The sequence below is a fragment of the Saccostrea echinata genome, unplaced genomic scaffold, assembly GCF_033153115.1.
Source record: "Saccostrea echinata isolate AGI-Se365-2 ecotype Australia unplaced genomic scaffold, CSIRO_AGI_Sech_v1 ptg000025l, whole genome shotgun sequence".
In the NCBI taxonomy this organism is placed as follows: domain Eukaryota; kingdom Metazoa; phylum Mollusca; class Bivalvia; order Ostreida; family Ostreidae; genus Saccostrea; species Saccostrea echinata.
Genome location: NW_026889774.1, coordinates 13,281,356 through 13,296,477, shown reverse-complemented (window position 1 = coordinate 13,296,477; position 15,122 = coordinate 13,281,356). Strand labels below are relative to the sequence as shown.

Genomic DNA, 15,122 nt, shown 5'->3' with positions numbered 1-15,122 from the left:
GTTTTATCAACAACAAGCCAAGTCATGGCCTTGCTCATGTGCGGACCCAGGAATTATTTCCGGGGGGTTGGGGGTTGGTTGGTTTCGACATCCACTCAAAAAACCCGAAAAACCTATATCTTGGGGGGGGGGGGGGTTCGGACAAATCACTTAATCACTTTTCTATACATACGTTATGTATACTCTCCTCTATCATTACACCAGGAATCTGCTTTCTGGGGTACAATTTTAATAACTTTGAAAATCCTGGGGGGAGGGAGTTGGTCTGGAGACCCCTGACCACCCCCGCTAGATCCGTGCATGTTGCTGTAAGTTGCTTTCGTGTGATCCCCACAACTATTAGAACAAAGAAAAGGATCGAAGGGCCATTATTATTTAAGATTATCACAGACACCGTGCTAGCTAATGATACAAGTTATCTTGTCGGGTGTGTGGAACTTGTTACAACCATGCATCCAAACTTGCAGGCATTTGGAAACAAAAATATGTTGAGCGGAAAAATGTCATCGTTGTATTCATCTATATTTATACAAACAATACCAAAGGATATTTAACATCTTCGGATTTTTTTGTTCCCAAATTAGATAATGTTGTATATTTGTAAGAAAAAGAGAAATGAAGAAAGATTCTTAGAATAATTATGGCCTCCTTCATTGTGCAGATACATGTTAACTTCCTCCTCTTGGCTCTCTTAGAAATGATATACATGTATATCTACATGTATCTTAGTGCAAAATAACATCCCTATATATTAATCTGTGGAATAACTGAACCTCCGTAACCACTTAACAATATTTGATATCCAGACGGTTACAATGTTATAAAGTTGTAATTTTCAACTTTTACTTCTCGAGAGAATTGATTAATTGAAAAGGCAAAATTAAAGTATTATCTTGTTTTTAAAGAAAACACTTGTATATACATACAGGAATTAAATTGATTTCGAGAGGTCATTCTGTTTAAAAAGTGTTAACAAGGTATGCGATAGATGTATAAGGACTATATTTTGAGACAACATTAAATTCAAGAAATTTCGATTAGACAACATGTAACCTTGTGAATTATCATGGAAGACAGAGCAGAGGAACGTGTCCATGCATAAAGAAGTTTTTGAAAGAATGTATCAAATGTTTGACTATTTAACCCCTTATATAGACTCTGACAAAGAGGTGTCTAAAACAGAAACTCTGCTGATATTTTCAATCTACTTCAGGACTTGTTTTGGATATTTTCATGTTACATTATAAACTACTGTAAATCACCTTTTTTTCGCGAAAACTTTATTTTCTCGTATTTACCGTAATACGCAAGACAGTGAGCTCGCGAAAATTTCATTCTCGTGTATAATAGTATTCCTTAAGATTATATAGAGGAATAAAAACAATTCGTGAAAATTATGTCTCGCTAATAAAGAGTCAATGACTATCTCGCGAAAATAAGGTGTCGCGAATATTTAGTGATCTACAGTAATGAAAAAGGAAACAGAGACGATTCATCCGTCTCCTGTTTTAGGAATGATTGTGGGACTCCTGTCATACGTGTCCTCTGGTTCCAACTTTTCTTTTTAAATCAATTGATCAATTAAATATTGATAGTATCTATGTATCCTACTGTTACAAACACAAAGATGCAAATACATAAGTAATTAATACTTTTAAAGTAGAAAACAAGTGGAAGTATACTTATATATGTAAATACCAAATCTGTAAATACTCAGCTCAGTATACATGTATGTTTTAAATGTAAGGAGTATGTGATAATTATTTGAGAATATACCGTTCTATTTCCTCTGTTCGATTGGGGAAGGGGTCCTTTACGTGGCTGTTTGACCGTTAATTTTGTTTTTAATTTCATTCATTCGCGGACTAATATTTGCTCGTCACCCGTATTCTTTGCTTTTTTTCTTTAGATATCTTTTACGGAACTTAATCGAAAAGAAGATGGCCGAGAAAATGTCCATTGTTCGACAAATAAGAAAATGAATTATTTAATCTTTATCATAAAAAAAGGTCTTTCGTATTTCATTTGACATTAATATATCCTTTATGAAAAATCTCTAAAATTTGCTTCACTCTCACAAGCATTGAATTATTCGTTTATAAGATAGCACGCACATCCGAAAGAGGACAAAGATGGTCATTTCTTCATACTATGAAACAATTTGTCCATATAAATCTTCGCTCCATTTCTTCAAAATAAATGTTTAAAATAATGTTTGAAAATTTCAATATCAATGCTGAATTTTTCAAAATATAGTAAAATAAAATTAAAATACTTTTTGACAGGATGAGAAAATCCCGGAATGAAAAAAATCATTTCCTGGAGGTAAAAAGGGTTTTCAATCGGGCCATTGTTAGCCAGTCGGTCGGGAGAGGGCAAACAAATATTTTTTTAAAAGATGGCCTAAAATAAACATTTTACGGTGAACAAAAACATGGAGCAAGGACTTACTATACCTTAATGATATTCTTACTAGTATATGACACAAAATTATCTTTCCAAGAAATATTTTAAGTCCAATTATTCAAAGATCATATCACAAACACAAGATTTAAGGTTCTTCGATACTCTGATAAAAGAGATAACTATTGATGACATAAAAGTCTTTTATTTCTTTATAAATTTGTCAAGTTGAATTATCTTTTTTGTCCAATTTTGCACCGCAAGCTATGCTGTAATTGTTTGTATTTTACTTAACGAATATATTTCATTTGGAAATCATAAGAGTTAAAGAAACATTTTATATGAGTGAGCAGAGGGTTTATGAACCTTAAATGACACTATACTAGATATCAGTTGTGAAGTCTAGTTATTAACGTGTCACTAAGACCCCCCCCCCCTCCCTGATATTCAGGATGTTTGGGTTCAAACACCATGAAAAAGGCATTTTTTTAAAAAACCATAGAACAATATTTACCGAGGGAATTTTTGCTAGTCATAATTTCATGTCTCTCAATAATAAGAAAATTTCTCTTAATACTTAGTTCACAAAGTGAATTTGATTTTAATAATCTTTAGGCTATAGACATTTCCCACGCATTGTTCGCCCATGTTCAAGTGTAAAAAAAGAATCAAACGTGATTAATCTTAAAAGTGTGTAATAAATGTATTTCTTTTCCGAATGTTTCTTTTCTTTTAACTAATTTACTGATATGTGTCATCTTTTTTATATAGATAATTTTAATATAATGCCAGAATTGTTCACAGAATGCCGTTACCTCTAACGCAGTTTCTTAGAAAGCAGCTTGACACTAAATTTTTAGCTTTTTCCACTTTAAAAAATCTGGATACCAATTTTTCCCATGGTTAAATGGGCTTTTTTCTTTAACAAGTAATAAATTCGCATTCCCATAATGTTTCCTTATGCATTAAAATTTTGCAAACTATATTAAAAAATGTATACATGTATTCCAAATGTAAAATAAGACGATACGAATGACTCAGTCAGTGACATTTACAAAGCATTGTACTTTTATCATATTATATTTTGAATTTACTAGGTGGAAGTCAATGCAAAATACCACATTGTATATTTTATTCTACTTCCACCTAGTAAATTCAAATTTTACAACTTGATGCTTGGATCATACATTCAATTGACATGCTTTTCATCTTTTTTTTGAACCCCCCCCCCCCCAAAAAAAACAAGAAGGAAAGAAAATTTCCCTCATAGTATATTAGTGTATGAGTTTCTATACTAAAAATTTTATTTCTAAGGTTCAGTGTACACAAAGATGTTTATGCTTTAAAAAACATATAAATTTGTGTCTGAACAGATTTCTTTTCTCAAACTAGAGGTAAGATTTTCGGTAGATTTTTTAATAATTGGTTTTCTTATACATATATACATGTATATATATGACTGAATTACAGTTCATGTGAATAGTAGTTAATGGAGAGACTTTTGTCGTACTTATACGATGTGCACTAGTATATAATTTCCCATCAACGCTGTTTTAGCAAATGAGTATGGATTGTTGTCTCAATACTCAATAATAATATAGGAAATGACATTTTTAATATTACGTCAAGAGATGAAATTAAAAAAAAAACAAAAACAAAAAACGGAAATCACAATGTCTAAAAAGATTTCGATTTCCCCCCCCATTTAATCCTAGTTACATCTAATTTTACATATAATTTTGAAACGTCATGCATAATTTCCAGTATTATTATAAAGTAACCGCAGGCGACTCATATACACTTCATGTTTTATTGACAGCCTAGTTTACATTAAAGGTAGACGGCATATTTTTTTGTCAAAATATTCATACATATATATGTAGATCTAAATAAAGCAAGTGTTGCCGCTGAAACGTGTCAGAAAAAAATACACTAAATGCTTAATACATATAAGTGGTAATTGATCCAGCAACTTCGTGTAGACGACCGATTTCCTGAAGAGATCATCCATAACAATACATTTAAAACTAGACATTGAATGAGTTTTATTTTTCTCACTATATATAATTCTAGGAATAGTGGAAATATAAGGATTGACGCTGTGTGTGTGTGTGTGTGTGTGTGTGTGTGTGTGTGTGTGTGTGTTTAGTCCACAGTAGTTTACAAAGACACCATCTGGATAACAAGGCCATAACTGAATACAATTCAATATATGGAGGAAAACATTAAAATATGTCTATTGTCCCATGCCATATCTTCATGCAGCGTTTTCCGTTTGCTGTATTATGCCCTAATTTCTGTGCAATACTAAGATTTCTTGTATAAAAGCAATTGTTGTTGAATTAATGATTTATTTCTTTTCCTCTCAATATTTTCAATACGGTGACTGAGATGCATATCATTACGGACGACTTCTAAAAACATCAGTCTTTTCATCTTTATTTCTAAGCATGCTAGAATGTGAATTTTTTTAACTCTACCAATAGAGGGTAAAAATGTTTCTGCTTTTTCGATATATCCTCACGTTTTCCTTTTTATCAATCACCTCTTCATGAAAATGTCGGGGATCCGGTCTTGGCTTCATTTGAACAATATGTAACTCTCTTTACCTTATTTTATACTGTCTCAAGTTTAAGTGAAATTGTCCATGCTTCTTAAGATGTCAAAAATGTGTAAAATAATTGAACGACGGATAAACTTTGAGCAAAGAAACTCATATGGTTTGTTTTTGTTTTTGTTTTTTTGTTTTTTTTGGTTCAGGCGACCTTAAAAAGGATATGCTCCTAAATTGTTGACGGAGGTGTAATACATCAAGTATAGTTTACGACATGGGACACATGCTTTTTTATACTATTGATATGTATATTTACATCCACCAAATATTTGATAGATATCGCCTTTATTTCTTATGAAAACAACGGTCGTTTATCAGTCAGTAAACGCCGCTAAGCAAGGCACCTGTACAGATTTCTTGAGTAGCGGCTCTTCCATAAACAAAACATACGATGACATACATATCAATACTACAATATTCAACGTACTTAGTCCTACTTTACATGTTATTTATACAGATATAAATATAAACCAGAAAATGCCTTTCTTTGTTTGGTAGTACGTGAATAAACGTTGCAGATACTGAGAAAAAAAATACATGCGGGTTATGTAATTTTTCTGCAACAACTGCAACGTTAATTTCCATTTTAACAACCTAAGAAAGTATTTCATTGTTTAAATAACCTACTTTTTTTCTTAACAATGATTAAATCTTAAATGTAGAGACATTTTTTTTTACCTCTCTCCACGTGATTGTAGACTTTTTTGAGTAACTTTTAACTTCTGTAATTTGTAATGTTACAGAGGTTTCCGTGTTTTTGATACTCTTTAAACAGACATTTATGTTCTTACAATAAATATTCTGTAATATCAAGGCCTTTTCAAAATTTCCAGTGATAAAATTTGATGGAAGTTAAACACGGGAAAAATGACACATCGTGTTCATATTTTGAAATAATTAGTCTGAAACAAAAAAGGTCTAATAATTTCTTATTAGTCCTTAATGTTAAAAAAAATCATAACAGTTGCAGGTATATAGTGCGACAGTTTCTAAACAGGAAAACAAGCTAGATAACGGGAACGACAGACAAGCTATTTAAGTAAAGCTTATCAAAAAGAAAAAAAAAGAAAAAGAAAAACCCGAAGAAATCATTTGTCTTTTACAAAACTGTTAAGAATTTGTCTTATGAGCTTCTTATCTTCCTTTTTTAATTCTATTTTATTTTCAGTGATAGCTTCTTTTTTTTAAAGAAAAAAATGTAACGTTTCTCTCATTTGAAATAGGGGTGGGGGTGGGGAGGGGATTGACACATTTCATGAAAGCTTAAGAATCAACAACTACTGATCTTTATAAAATAAAAATGCAGTCTTATTTTTATAAGATTTTATGTAAATTCAGAGGTTGTTTTAACAGATTATATACTTCTTGCACTGTTTATCCCTGATTACCGGATAAAAAGAATTTTAGCTTAAACATAATAATCAAAGGGTTTTTTGTTCAAAGTGTTGCATGTTCTATTTTGGTCAAAACTTTCACAAAACGAGAGATGAGACTATTTATGTTAACCTTTATTTGTCTCTGTGTATGTGTAAGAGAGAGAGAGGGATCAAATAGATTATATGTATCAAGCACCTGCAGTCGGTCATTTATTTAAACATGATAGACAGTAGACAGTAAACTGGGTAATCTTTACAATAAGGGTTGCGCGTGGCGCAGTGGTTAGAGCGTCTGCTCTAGAGTCGCGAAGTAAGGAGTTAATCCTCACGTCGCGGTTTCGAATCCCACTGTGGGACGTGGAGATCGGTACTTCGGATGAACAACAAACAAACAAACAATAAGGGTTGCAAAAAATTAAAATTTTTACTGTTGATGAAATGATATTGCTATTTAGTATTTATCTAATACCTGTAAGAAGTTGTTTTACACTAAGGTTGCAGGATATCATGATTTCTCTATCAAACATAGTTCCCCTTCTGCAAAGTTACCAAGGGATACTTTTAGGAAGAATCCTATCACTTTGTTATAAAACACAAGTCCAAAAATGAAAACTGAACGTGTGTACATATTTTTACTGTTTAAAAAAAATTAGTTCAACTTGTATCTTGATCTTGACATAATAAGCAACATTCAATTGTTTAGTGAGAAAATGAAAATGTCTTCTATTTTAAAAGAAAGTATACGATAGGATTTCATTATAAATGAAAATTGAAAGGTAAAAAAAAAACTAAAAAAGAAAACTTCGTAAAGTGATTTAAAATAAACACTATCTTTGAGAACTACTCTTCTCAATTTTTGACTTAGATGTTCATGATTGTAATGGGTGTATATAAATATTTAAAATACTTAACTTACCGATATTTTACCATGAATACCATCAGAAGATTTTTAGTTGTGTTTAGTTGTACATTACTGCCCATTTTCGAAAAACTGCAGTTTCCCAAAACAGTTTTAATCTTTTTAGAAAATGTAATTCTTCTTTCTGAAAATTATCCAACAGCACTTTTAAGCAAGACATCTTTCTGTGTCTGTATGTTTAACCATTGCTTTTATGCCACCGGATATATCGAAACTAGAACACGTCAATAATTCCATACGTCATATTTTTTTGTCAATTTCTAGGTATTGTGGCACTCGAATATATCTGCTCAACTTTCAATATTGGATAACGTCTATAATGCAGTCACGTGATTCACCCCGTCCATTTTTTTCGGTATTGGATACCATCTGTCTTAAAGACCCAGTTTTAAATACCATCTATGATGAAAATACTATTGTAATTCTGTTTTAATGGCTATATAATGTTACATTTGTATCTTGATAAACTAAATTTATTTTTTGATATAATTATTACTAAGAGAACACATGCTAAAACATTGGATGCGTGATTGGTATCTATTTTTCGGTATATTTTGGTTGTATATGATCTAACTATCATATTACTAAAATATAAAGAAATGCTAAATTATCTATGATATTCAGAATTCACACTTTCTTTCACTTTATAAATATAGTCAATTTAAAAAAAAATCTATTTAAAGGACACTATGAGAAATTTTGAATAAAAATTAAACTTAATATGGTTATACTTAATTATCATAACTCTATTGTATATTTTTATGGTTTTTGAGAAAAAAATGTTTGTAGCAAGTGGTCTTTAATAAAGGATTTATGGGTGTTGTTTTTTGTTTTGTTTTGTTTTTTTGTTTTTGTTTTTTTACATTTACATGCATTTACCTACATGTGCGGATATATCACTACATACTGAAAAGGATGCATCACGTGCTCCAAAGATATTTTGCAAAAGAAGTAATATTCCTAAGAGTTCTCATTGCACACTTTTTTGGGCAATGTCATGTCCAAATACGAATTATACATATTTATACCCTGAAATTTCATATCCGAATCAGAAATCCTTCTGAAATAAGAAATGCATACTACAGTACTATAGAACAGTTCCATGTCCAGATTCGTTATTAGATAAGTCATTAGCTTTTAACATTTTATGACCCCATTGCCATGAAATATACATGTATATTAGAACTTGAAATTAACACATCACCCATCTACTGTAGAAACTCTGTAGTGGAATAATTTTGAAGAGCAACCACCCCCCCCCCCCCCAAAAAAAAGCAAAGATACACAAAAATACATTACAAAGAGCAAAATAAGCAAAAAAGACAAATAAAATACTGCATATTGGTTTTCGTTTATACTGTATGTGCAGATCTTATACGTTTTAAATTATGTTTCAGGTTTTTTTTTTTAATTTCTTATTTATAACTACTAAGTTTTTTCATTCGTTCATTATGAAACGCTGTAAAGAGTTTATATATTTGCCTGAATAATATTAATAATGTAATGATAATTTGGGCTTTCATCCGCCGCTTATGTAGAAGAAATTTTGCGCGATAAAAATTTTTGGGTAGATTCACACATATACTTGTTAAAATTAAAGTTTGTGGGTCCCTAGCTCCAGCTTCACAGCCTTAACCTTTTTGAATGATACTTTGCTAATGTCCAAAGATTGACAAGAAATTGACAAGATATTTTCGAAACTTTTTTTTTTCTTCAATTTCTGGAAATTTTCATTCGTGCTTTCTCAAACATTTTTCAGGAGTATTTTTTAACGTGTACTTATATAGTTTGTTTCTTATAATTTGATAGCGGAAAAAGTAATTGTCCAATTGCGTGTATGGATGCACACCACTGAGCCACCTCTTTGAGTTTACTGTTTAAGCATCTTCGCCGTTTATAGTAATTGCAATGTTAATTACATAATAAAATATTGTTTAAATTGTGACTGATTGATGATGCAGTTTTTATCGTAATCTTGTTTCAGTTTAGCAACAGTCTACAGTTCAAGAAGGGCTAAACACGTTTTTCTTCTGAGGGGGGGGGGGGGGGGTGTCTTTATTGTGATTAAAACTTTCGAAAATAAATCGTTGGAAAATGTACATTTTGATTTTTTAAAAACCTATACACTGTTCATATTAATGTATATTTCTCTTCAAATTCATATACATGTAATTTTTTTTTAGTATCATATGTACTCAAACTTACGAAAGTCTATGTTAGTATCAAGTAAACAAAACAACCCACTGTCTCGTAATTACGAGAAAATATCTCGTTATATTACGAGAAAATATCTCGTTATATTACGAGAAAATATCTCGTTATATTACGAGAAAATTATCTCGTAATAACGAGAAAAATTATCTCGTGATAATGATTATCTGTAATTATGAGATAGTTACCTCGTACTTAGAGATAATACTCTCGTATGTACGAGATAATTTTCTCGTAATTTCGAGAAATATCGTGTATAGTATTGAGTTGTACAAACTATGAATTGTGCCGAGTGAATAATTTTATCAAAATATATTATCACTATAAAAAAAGATTTCAAAACAAGGAAATCCAGCAGACTTAAGCATATACCGGGAATATAGAATAATGTATATTGATAAATCCTTTAAGTAATCTTGGACCGTCTTCAGACTCAGTGGGTCCAGTCTTCCAAGCCCCTGGAAGTCCCTACGTTCTTTAAAAATTATTTTTATTGCGAAATTTAGCATAGTAGAGGAGTAATTTTTTTTTGTAAACACTGGTGCAAAATAAGATTTTAAAATTGCCTTTTTTTACAACGACTTGATAAATATTTACTAATTTATTTTTTACAAAAAGTATATGATCTTTCCTTTGGATAGTAGATAAAATTGCTAGACAGACGCTGTTTGAATATAGGAAAACAGATACAAATTAGCAGTGTCTTTTCGGAAATACTGAAACATGCATGACTGAGATGTTCCGGAAGGGTAGAGGTTTCCTACCTTCAGGGAAAAATTTAGAATTTGATTTTAAAGGTCATTGGTACCAAGATCTAAAGCATTAGGTCTTTCCTCGTGCCTTTCTCAGTACATAAAATTATTTTAGGAGGACATTCCTTCCAACACCTCGTTTTATCCACCAGTGGAGGACATATTAGAAAGACTGCTTCAACAGATCTTGAATTCCTTAAAAAGAACGACGGAAAGAGAAAAAAAACTTATATACGTGCGTAATAGCGAGATAATTTTCTCATAATAACGAGATCTAATTTTCCCTTAATTACGAGATCTAATTTTCCCGTAATTACGAGATAATTTTCTCGTTATTACGAGATCTTTTCTCGTAATAACGAGATCTTTTCTAGTAATTACGAGATAATATTATCTCGTATTTACAAGATAAAGATTTTTATTGGTTTAATGTCTATTTTATTGAAATAGTCATATCAATACAAGATAAAGATTTTTATTGGTTTAATGTCTATTTTATTGAAATAGTCATATCAATGTTGTGGGCACATATTATTTAAGTTCCTTGTCTCATACTTTTTCACATGATATTGAATTATTGTCCGGAAAAGCTTTATATATATGCTAAAGACCCGATGTTCGTCTGTCCAGCGTCTGTAAATAATACACTATTTCAAAGCGGTCTGTCCTCTACACTTTATTCTTATAAACCCTTCTAAAAATGTAGACCATTATAATTTTGTAAATTTTGAATTTACTAGGGGAATATTTTGTATTTACCTCCCCCTAGTAAATTCAAAATTTACAACATGATACCATACTGACGTAAATGCAATATACATGATTTCTGTTCAGATATTTAAACGATTGTAGAGACTGCAATTTATTTTATTAAAGTCATATCAAATGCAGATTTGATTTAAGTGAAGCCTGGTACAAAACAACATAATTATTAAAAATGCAAATTCTATATAATTTTAATATCCGGGAACAATGTTAATGGCGTTAAAATATTTTTAATTTGTAAGTTTTCAAATATTTCATATGAAATTCTGTCTTGTCTGGTGTAAATGTCAACCTACAAAAAGATAAACAATTATAAGTATTTCAGATACGCATTTATATGAATACATGCATATTTATTTTGTTTTCTTTCTAAGAACTGTGTGTGGGGGCACTGGCTTCGGAAATCAAATTCCTACACCTTAAGCTGTTTTTGTCTGATCTAAACACACATCATAATTATACAAAAAGATACATGTCTGAATTAATTTTATAGTTCAGTGAATTGTCACTGATGATTGAAAAGAATTATGTTCAATTTATTTACTATGTTATTTCCCCCATTTTGTCTGATTTAAAGGAAGGAAATTAATTTTTATGGTTCCGTTAAAAAAATGTCGTTATATGAATATTATATGATTTCTTTCTATTTTATGGAAGAACTCCATCCTCACAGACTGCATGGAGAAGCTAGACTGAGTTTTACAAATTGAATGTACGCGTATACTTGCCTCTCTGTGCATCATTGACTTAAAGAAAACAGCATTAGGAAGCAATGTGTATACTTGCAAATAAAAACCTTATAGCTATGGAATGCTTATGGGATACAATTTTTAAATAAATAATTACGATTAACAGTTCTGGATTATATTTTTGCAAATGAATTCGCATTCGTAAACTCTAGGAATTCAAAATGACTATTGTGTTCAGTTAAAAATGTTAGGAATCACTGGCAAAATTGTGATTCTACTTTTAAACACAATATTGTGGATGAAATAGGACTTATGGTTACAGACAATGATCAGTCGTTAATTTTGTTAATACTAAATCCAAGTACAAACTGACATTTTTGTTCTTTGTCATACATGTACTAATACGAGGGTTGATCAAAAAATAATGTCACGATTGCTATAAATCTTTAAAAATCGAAAGTTATCAACAAAATTTAATATACTTATACCTTTATCTTTTTTTTTACCTTTATCTTAAAATTTCATTCAGGTACATGTAATATATTTTGAAATATTTAAGTAAACACAACGCTAGGTCTCGTCTATTGCCGCAGTCAAGAATGTAATTGACGTCATTATGACATTACTTTTCATTATGACATTACTTTTCGGCACTCATTTTCGGGTCTTCCATCGTTGCAAGGTTTTGAGTCTCTCACATATACGTTTTACTTTATGTACATATAAACTTCTACTAGAGTGTCGTGTTTTGAGCTATTTCTGAAAAAATATTAGCTTTCCAAAGTGTATTTTCATGTCCTTTCCGCTAAGCGTATATACATGTATATAGTGTAGCAGCGGATTCAAGAGTAGCGCTTATCTTCCCCGCACGCACATTCTTCTCCAAAGCATCTATCCATATTTTGACTTTCAGTTACATTAATATTTTATGCAATTTGAACTTTTGCATTTTTATAATGTTAATTATTTACCCTATTAGTTTTCAATGTTTTAAGTCAGGTTATAGAAAATGAGTCCAAGAACGATCAGTCAACCTTTAATGTCACTTACAATTGAATTCGACGATACATAAGATGTACATAAAAGCGATAAACAGATATAACATTTGGACAAAGTTCAATTAATTTTAAAACTCCAACTCAAAACAATATACTATGTAGCAAAGTGAAACTGGCATTAAAAATGATTGAATAGAAGCATGTGATTTGCAGATGAAAAATGAGTTCCAAAAAGTAACGTCATAACGACGTCATTAACGTGCGGCGATAAACAAAAACCCAACTTTGTGTCTATCTTAATATTTTGAAATGTATTAGATATGATTAAATGAAATTTTAAAGCACAAATAAAAAAGGGACATTAGTATGCAAAATTTTGTTGAAAGTGTTTCATTATGAACATTTATTTATAAGTTGTGACCTAACTTTTGGATCACCCCTCATATATATATATATATATATATATATATATATATATATATATATATATATATATATATATATATATATATATATATATATATATATATATATATATATATATATATATACACGTTATTGTAAAGACTGTCAGGGAAAATGTATGCAAACAGTTGACATTTTCTGAGTCAGACATACCCGTCGTCTCCTGTTAACTTTATAGTTGGTTGTCACTTTATGTCTGCAATATGAGTATTTTGTCTATAAATATGCAAAACATTACATACATGAAATGTTATGGGCATCAGTCGAGGGGATTCCACGCCCGTCTTATGATTTGAAATACTTCAGAATTACGAACGAAAATGAATGCTGAGTTTTAGATCAATTCTCAACAGAGACAAACGCAGTCGTCCACTAGACAATACCCCCTTCTTCATATTTCAAGAAACCTTGAAAGATAATCACATATGCGTGTAGTTTGTTGTCATATTGTATCTATTTGTGAGCAGAATTACATTTACCTTATAAAGTAGTCAAAGTGGTTTGGTTGGAGAGGTGGGATGCATTATGCAGCATGTGAGTGCGTTTATATATACATGTATATTATATATTAAGTTTAAGCCAACTTCTAAACATGTAGAAAACCATTGTAATGGGCAACCTTCCCCCTCCTCCCCCCCCCCCACTCTCTCTCTCTTTCTCATACACACACAGATAGACAGTTGTATATATTCCAGCCTTTTCTTTATTTAAATCATATACGATTGAGCACTCATGATCCAATTTAACTGATGGTAAAAGTAGGACTAGACATCTGCCCTGTCTCTTCTCGATATAGATTTAAGGAAAGTGCCACAATGTTTATCGAACGTAGTGTTATAATTTTCTTTTTTTTTTTCTTTTCTATTCCTATTTGTCTTTTAACTGTAGAGAAGACATGAACAGAAAATGGGTCACATTGAAATTAATGATTGACCAAGAAACTATTGAAATATTTCAATAAAATAAATTTAAAAATCACCATATGTAATGACTACGTGATATAGTACATGTTTTCATTTTATTCATTCATAACATTCATAAATTCATGATTAAATTTATTAAAAAAATATAATTGATCAATGGACGGAAATTGATTGGTTGGAGAAAAATGTAAATAATGACAAGTCAGTGACCACCTGCTGGGAGAAGTTAAATAAGTTAAAATATACTGTTGGTATAAAGTACAATATCTTATTTATCTAAAAACAGTTTCCTTCATAATTATATACACATTTAGTATTTTAGCCCGGAAAAGCCTTCTGTTTATTAAACTGTCCTCATTTTTTTCATATTTTGATATCTATATGCTTCTCTTTTCCCATTGTATAAATTTATTTCTTCTAATCCATAATATCTGACACCGACCTCTTTATGTTTTAGGGTGAGACTACGCGGTTTACCCAGGTGACGATACCTCTTGTAGAAGAAGTTTATTCCAAATAGATTAATTCAGATATATCATGTGCAATGCACCGACTGTCGATAAATGAGTAAATAAAAAAATGCACTTGAATAAAACGCAAGATAAGTGTTTTCTTTATCAAGATAAAGATAACTATGCATACTTTTCAGGTTTGTACTGAACGTAGGATGCGAAAATAAAATAAGAACACGACTTTATGGAATAAAGTCTTGTACGTATAAAAATTGGTGAACAGCAATAATATCATTCATCATCCAGGAGAAAATATGGTACTTTGGCAAGTCTGGGGTAATGAATAAATAAATGTTTTGGTGGGAGAAGTGAATTACCTAGCTGATTTAAAAAAAAACACTTGGTACGTATACAAGACGTATATCCATAAAGTTCAGAAATTGTCCTCAAAAAGGAGAAAACAGTGCAAGTTGCAGTTTATAAAGACTTTTAAACAATTACTAAGTTTCTGATAGAAACTTCTGAAATGAAGCAACGAGTCTGAATCCAGGGTCA

At 30.8% G+C, this 15,122-nt stretch overlaps 2 long non-coding RNA genes across 3 annotated transcripts in view; one reads left to right on the top strand and one right to left on the bottom strand.

Annotated features, from left to right (window-relative positions):
• LOC133192049 (uncharacterized) overlaps positions 1-14,692 on the top strand; it is a 29,520-nt gene extending 14,828 nt beyond the window's left edge. Inside the window, exon 3 of one of the 2 annotated variants that reach the window (XR_009721774.1) lies at positions 14,573-14,692. This is a non-coding gene — a long non-coding RNA (uncharacterized LOC133192049). Of the gene's footprint in view, positions 1-7,576; positions 7,717-14,572 lie in introns of those variants that run through there. The other variant, XR_009721775.1, reaches the window with a different exon arrangement.
• The window catches only part of LOC133192047 (uncharacterized), a 29,266-nt gene that overhangs the window by 1,434 nt on the left and 12,710 nt on the right, over positions 1-15,122 (bottom strand). The gene's annotated exons all lie outside the window — the stretch shown is intronic.